Genomic DNA, 7441 nt, shown 5'->3' on the forward strand with positions numbered 1-7441 from the left:
GGTGAGACTAAACCTGTCAGATTATTAATCAACGAAGAGAGGCTGTTAGGGAGGTGAGACTTTAAATACAGAATAACATATCAACTACTGGAAAATAGGTAGCAACTCCCTTAAGGAGTTCTATTGGAATCCCTTTAAAAGTCATTTCTATCAGAAACTGAAGAAGAAAGAATTAGTCTACATTTATTGCCTTGACAATTAGGCAAGAGAATTACAGTAATAACAGGATTTTAATATTAATCTTGTGATAGTTAGGAATGGGGCTCTATTGTGCTGGGTGCTGTAGACAGGGTCCACTGCTGATGCATTTACTATCTAACACCCACTCCTGCACTGTGATTTGTATGAACAGACTGATGTACTGATACTGAGACTGTCTGATGTAATTGGGGCTCCATGTTGGGGGACAGAAGAGGTATTAAAACATAAATGCCAACAGTGGCACAGAGCAAATTGGTATATGTGGTCCATGAATAAGCGTAGGCTGAAAATCAGAAGCGAGCTTCTATTAGAGTGAGATTCTGTAATAGCTTTCCAGTTGGACTGCTGGGGAAAGGAATTAAAGGATTTATGTGACATAGCTGCTTGCAGTAGCAAAGAACTAGAGTCAAAGACTTGGAATAGCCGCAGCACCCTGGGGTGTTATAAGATCCTTTTAAGGTTGCTGCAGAGTATCAGGTTTGCCAGACATCTTCATGAGTCACAAAATAAGCCCAGAGATTTCAAATAGGAATCCACAGCATCAAAAACATTCTGACCTGCTATGGGCTGTCCAAGATCTTGGCAACAATAGAATTACTTTATTATATTTCCATAATCAAGAAATTAGTGAAAACTAAAAGCTGGCATTTTTGGAAAGGTGCCTTGAGTCTAACAGGGTGGGGGCAGTGCTTTGAGTCTAAAAAAGCCTGAGAACCATTAACTTAGAAACGGCCTTTTAGTAATATGTTCCAATGATTCTCTATGATGGTTGCAAATCATGTAAACATTTAAAAATCTGTGCCTATAGTTTTTAGAAAAACCTCAGTCTGTGTCCAAATTTTTCTCTGGGAACCTCGGCCTAGTTTTTTATTTAAGCTACTATCAATTTCTGTTCTTCCAAAATAATTCTTGAGGCTATTTCTATTTTTGCCTATTTCTATTTTTTGTACAATATTGGGAAAAATGAGTAGGGCAAGCAAAAGCTATTCTCAGAGGAGCTATACAGTCAGAGGAGCTTCTGAATACATCTCATTCATGGATCCAAAAATCTACTAATCAACTATTTCATTCATCAGCAAAAGGTTCTACATTGCAAAATATGGAAATAATACCTGCAAAAGAATAAAAGTGCTTCAAAAATAAATCTGTACAGTGTATTTTTCTTAAGGGACAGAGGTAATTAGTATGTATGGGTTTCACTCCTTCATCCTTCATGGTGGAAGGCCTCCTAGGGAAGGGGTGGCCAGCCTATGATACATGTGCCATGGGCAACAGCTGTGTGGCATACAAGCTCCAGTACTCAGTAAAGAGAGGCCCCAGAATAGAGGCAGGGGGACTTGAGCTTCCGGCTACGTGGAGCAGAGAGGGGCAGGGTGCTGCTGTGAAAGGAGTTGTCAGACGTTACCACCAAGAGCCATGTTAACTTTTCCCTTACTCTACAGCTGCTGCCAGGGCTTTGGATCTTTACTCACCACATAAAACTATGGCCAGGGAAAGGTTAATCTTGCTCTTGGCAGTGACACTCCTTTTACAGCAGTGATCTGGCCCCACTCTGCTCCTCACAGACAGAGGCTCAAGTTCCCCTGTCTGCCTTTAGGTGCCCCAGCATGAAACTTTATCATTGTAATGTGTCTATGCCCAGCTGGGGCTGACTCAGCCCCAGGACGCAGAATCAGAGCCTAGGCTGAGTCACCCCAGGCCTTATAAGCCCCAAGAAGACATTAGTGAGCTGCTGGAGAAAACCAACTACCTTGCTGCATCTCCTGGCCTGCTTAGAACCCTTTAAACCTGGGCCTTTTTCCAACCTGAATCCTTGCCTAGCTCCTGCCTGCTGTCAGCCAGGCTGTAGATGGTCACTCAGGAAATTACTGTAAGCAGGTCAAGGTCACACCACGTATCAGTCGAAATCTAGGACTTCAGGCAAAGGGTCAAGGCAGTATTGTAGTCAAAGTAGATCAGAGCTGAGAGGTCCAAACAGAGCAGGGGCAGGGACTGTCGTGAGGCTGAAATCAGGCAGCAGCAAACAGGAGCAGGGCAGAGGTCTAAGGAGTATACACACGCACGCACGCATGCACACACACACAAACAAGGGTGCTGGGACAAGTCCCACAGGAAGTAGGAAGGGTTTTATACCCCTCCCATCAGAGGCTCACAGTGCCTAGAGGTTCCCCCTGATACCTTGACTCCTTGTTAATATCCTCATGGGAGGAACTAGGCTGGGTTGGGGCTGCTGTCTGACCAGATATGTGGTGGTAATGAGGACCCAGCCTCTGTCTGCTGGCCCAGCCAACCTGGGTTTGAATCTCCGCAGTCCTAATGCCTAGCCACTCCCATCCTGTATTGCTCCATGCCTGCCTTGCCTCTTTCTGATTGTTCATGTTTCTGGCTCAACCAGTGGCTCTCATCAGCCATGAACCTATCATGATCCTGGCTTGATATCTTGGACTCTGATACCCAGCTTGATTTCTGCTCTCGTCACATACCCCCTTAGACCCATGTCCTGGGTCTAACAATCAGGTATGGCTGGGGGGAGGGAATCAGAGAGAGGCATTGGGGCTTAATTTGTGGCATGCTGCTAGTCAAAAAGGTTGGCCACCCGCTGTCCCAAACCACACCAGAGCCATTGACATAAACCTTATTAAAGATGCAACAAACTTCAGAACAAAATCTTCAGAAAAAAGGAAGTTGCACCTTATGTATCAATCATCACAGCCTGGTGAATGTCAAAGCCTCTGCCTCCCAAGTGAAGGGAGAGGGATATTGAAAAGAATGGGGTGACAGAGAACATTATCTAGGCAACAAAATGCCTCCCTTTGATAAATGCTATTTAAAAAAAATTGACATATGCATGGAAACCTAAGGTGAGTCAGTGCAGCAGAAGGAAAGATAGTTAATTGTTAGGCACTGTTGGGGGAGGAGGGGTGATTCTGATTATTATTTTCTGAAGATCCTGGAGCAAGCACTGTCCACATGTATAACACAGTAGGAGTGTGTAGACTGAGCTTTGTAGTTGATTCAAGAATACAAGTTTCCATGACTTCCCTGAAGTTAGGACTCTAAATAAGTGAAGTTTAGTCATGCTGGGCTTGCTACAAAGTCCACCAAACCAGTTGGCTTTGAAACAGCCCCTCTTTGTTCTTCATACAATTGCTGTCTATACACTATATGATTGAGCTGATTCCAAGTTTGCTCGTTTCTGTGCTGGAAACCTCAGAACTCCTAAGAAATCTCAGTTCTGGGGGGTTGGGGAGCAGGGAGGAACAACTCTGAAATTGAGGTTATTGGGTAACATACTTAATCCTTGAGGCAGCCATGGTCAAGATTTTTAAGAGAAATATGATTTTGCATGTGCAACTTACAATACCTTAAAGAACCCCAATTTATTTATTTGTTATATATAGCACTTACTTTCTGCAAACCAGTGTCTCATGGTAGACGTGAAAAGATTAACACATGCAGAATCACTAGTTACTTTCGAAAAATCTTAGCACAGGGCCAAGACCAGTAGGTATAAACATACTTAGCTCACTATCTGACCACTCTCGTAAATCTAGTCCACGAAGGGAGACTTGCTTAAATTTAAAATGACTAGATGGTCAAGAGAAACCTTCTAGCTTCTGATTGCATGTTAACCCTTCTGACACACATGGCATTCTACACCTCTTTGCTTTGGTATTATATGGACTCATTTTACAACATTGAGAAATTAGTCCATTATCTGGTTGAACCAAATTTGTTCACAATTACTTATATCTATTTGTAATGTACAAAATGCTAATTTGTTGCTGTCACAGCCATGTTTATGTTGAAATCTATAGTAAGTAAGTCCAGTGATTCTGTAATTAAATCAACCTTCAGCCTTTAAGAAGGCTTTAGCTTTCATGAGACTGCATTGTCTCCAGGGATATGCCAGCAAATATTTTCTTTTAGGCTGAAAGGACAAAAAGTATTTGCAGTCTGTTCCTGCTCATTGTGCTTCTGATGGCCAAATAAAGCACACTGAAAGTATCATTCACATGGCCATACAAATTACTAATAGCATTATACTACCTGTATCATTTCATCAGAATTAAATATAAATGGGTCAGAAAGCCTATTCCAGATAGATACGCTTTGCAACTTTGTTCTCCTTGGAAACAAATAAGTTTATTAGCTGTAGCTGTAATACAGTATGGTTTGTAATTAGCAAATTATAGGGTCCAAAAAGTGTAATGATTCTACAAGGGTAGACAAAGATTCAGCACAGGTACCTCCCATTAGAGACACGGAGAAAAACAGAATGGAGAAAGGGATCGTCCTCACTGTCATTACCAGAAGCCTGTTCCTCCTCATAGCATACCCTCTTGATCCAGGATACCCTGCCATTTTAAGCTGTAATATTATCAGATCTCATGAACTCAGCAGGATCAGATCTGATCTGCTCAGTAATAAGATGTGGCTTTTACAAAGCCACTCCAGTGTACTTCACCAATGATTCAATGGGCATTCTGTTTTTTCTGCAATTCACCTGGTGCTAAGGGCACTGAATTGCTGAAAGATTGCATAGTCTTCTCTCCGTCAGAACCCCACACCTCAGCCGGCTCCCTGGAACTGTGGAAGATGTGAAACCATGACCTTACCTCCTCTCCACTTTCTTAGGACTATTTCTATCCATGGAGTCATAGGAGGAAACAGTCCCTGCATTTAACCCCCAAACCCAACCCTTCCCCTTGTAAAATTAGGTAGAAATAAAAACTGCCTTAAAAATAATAAGAAAACTTTTGGTTTTGGGGTGGACCATACGATCAGTATCCCCAAATTCTGCTCCATAAATAAAATAGACTCTACCTTGAATCTACAGAACCAGATCCTCTCTTTTACCTGTTTTATTGTAAAAAGATAAAATTCCTCCCAAACCTTGTTTTGCTCTAGTATTTATATTTTCAGTGGGCTTATTCTAGTTCAAATTTTTGCTAAAGTAGATTCCAAAGTATTTAAAAGAAGACACTACCTTTAGTTCCTATTCCTGTAAAAATCAAACTCCTTTCATTCTCAAAAACCAATACCTTGGTTTTATCTGTGTTAATTTCTAAGCTATTTCAATACTGCTGAAAAGCATCTAGTAACCTTAGGAGGAGGCCTATTCGAATTTGTGAGATTATTAATGCATCATCTGCATAAAGCAAGACAGGTCATTCAAAATCATGGGTGTGTGGGATTGATATCCTGTCAGCACCTGTTTTAGATCATTCAAGAATAAATTAAAAGGTAGCAGAACAAGCAGACATCCTTGTCATACCATTGTCTTACTGAACAGGGAACCCTCCAATCCCATAACACACCCTAGCTACTCTGTTTGAATAGTAAGAAATGTTTAATTGTAAAAGAGCTTTATCCATGTAAGTTATTGCCACTTCCATAATTTTACTTTATCTGTGGCAGTGGTGTTCAACCTTTTGGTGTGGTAGGCAGGAGCGGTGCAGGGCCTCTCTATGAGCTGGACTGGAACCCACATTCCAGGATCAGGCCCTGTGAAGTCTCCTGGGGGCCCTGCACTGCCTTCTTTGGTCCCCTGCCACCAGATCAAGGCACCACACTGCCTCCCTACAGCACGACACCACCTCCCTTAGTGCCCTGCCACCAGATTAGGGCCCCATACCACCTCCTTCTGCCTGGCACTGCCTTCCAGGATTTGCACCACCTCTCTCAGCTCTACAGTGCCTCCCTTGCCCCGTGCTGCCTCTTCTGCTTGGCCTTGCACTGCAGGACCAACCCCTATACCACCTTCAGACAGCCCTTTTGTGCCCAGATCAAGCCCTGGGCCCCAGAGCACCTCTGTACACTAATAATCATCATTAGGGATCTATTTAATTTGTGGCAAGACAAAGCAATTTTTGCAGCTTGGTCACAGCACAAAGAGCCAATTTTGTGGGCATTTCCTGCAGGCCCTGCCCCTTGCTGCTGATTGTCGGAGAGCCATATATCATATAATTTAATAGCAAATTCCACAGAAAGTTAATTATATTATATAACTTATCATATTATTATAAATATCAATATTAAATTTAAATCTAAATTTAAACATATTATGAATATAAATGTATATATTTATGAATTTTAACTTGTATTATTATAATTATTATATGCCGCATTCTACAAAAGTTTAGAAATAGTAATTAATGCTAACCTTAATAGAAATAATTCATTTTAGTTGTTAAATACTAGCATGCAGCATTCACCATCGGCTGAAGCTGACATCCTCTGTCTCTGTGATGCGAAGATTTTTCCAGTCATTAAGATCGTATTTTCTCCATCCACTGAATTGGTTGTAGTTGTAAGGCAGCATTTTGACAAGTTGTCTAGATGTGGGAACCAATCAGAAACAGAATCCCAAAACTCAGTTACATTCAAAGGCATCTGGCATGCTTTGACAAATTCATATAAGCAGAGCATTCATTGTCATGCTCTTTCAGGCATCCAGGGATTGATTTAATTAGCTGAGGGTCAAAACTCAGAAAATGCACCTGATTTGGGTCAAAAATGTGAACAGCACTAAAACAAAGTAGGTAGTCAGTTGTTTAAATCAAGGTGGTAGTGACTAATCACACTTGTAGTACAGATTTAATTTTACAGCTATTGCCTAGAACAGTTGTCTCTGCTGGTTTTTCAGTTTGACAGCCTGAAAGTTGTTGCGATGTCATATCTTCTACCCAGTTTATCACATCCATCAGTTTGTTGCATGCTCGGTGAATCAAAACCTGCCAGCTTTCCAACCAGAATAGAAACTCCATGAACCAGATCTTATTTTCAGCCACAGGACTTGATCCTCTGTTTCGCCCTGTTTTAAGAGATTGCATAGTTTAACCATGCACTGTATGCCAGATTTGATCTCATAGTTTCATAGTTTCTAGGGTCGGAAGGGACCTGAGCAAATCATCTAGTCCGCCCCCCTGCCGTGGCAGGAAGAGCACTGGGGTCAAATGACCCCAATAAGGTGGTCATCCAACCACCTCTTAAAAACCCCCAGGGTGGGAGCCTGCACCACCTCACTTGGAAGCTGGTTCCAGACCCTAGCCGCCCTCACCGTGAAGTAGCGCCTCCTGATATCCAACTTAAACCTTCCCTCCGCCAGCTTGTGACCGTTGCTCCTGGTCACTCCTTGCGGCGCTCGGGGGAACAGGGACTCCCCCAGCGCCTGCTGATCCCCCCTAACCAGTTTATAACAGGCCACAAGATCCCACCTCAGCCTTCTCTTTTGAAG

At 42.4% G+C, this 7441-nt stretch overlaps 1 long non-coding RNA gene across 1 annotated transcript in view; it reads right to left on the minus strand.

Annotated features, from left to right (window-relative positions):
* Nucleotides 1-6832: 6832 nt before the first annotated feature.
* LOC109299840 overlaps nucleotides 6833-7441 on the minus strand; it is an 8693-nt gene continuing 8084 nt past the window's right edge. The window contains exon 2 of the long non-coding RNA XR_002098015.1: nucleotides 6833-7018. This is a non-coding gene — a long non-coding RNA (uncharacterized LOC109299840). The remainder of the gene's footprint in view (nucleotides 7019-7441) is intronic.

The sequence above is a fragment of the Gavialis gangeticus genome, unplaced genomic scaffold, assembly GCF_001723915.1.
Source record: "Gavialis gangeticus isolate Ggan-Ray unplaced genomic scaffold, GavGan_comp1, whole genome shotgun sequence".
NCBI classification, from domain to species: domain Eukaryota; kingdom Metazoa; phylum Chordata; order Crocodylia; family Gavialidae; genus Gavialis; species Gavialis gangeticus.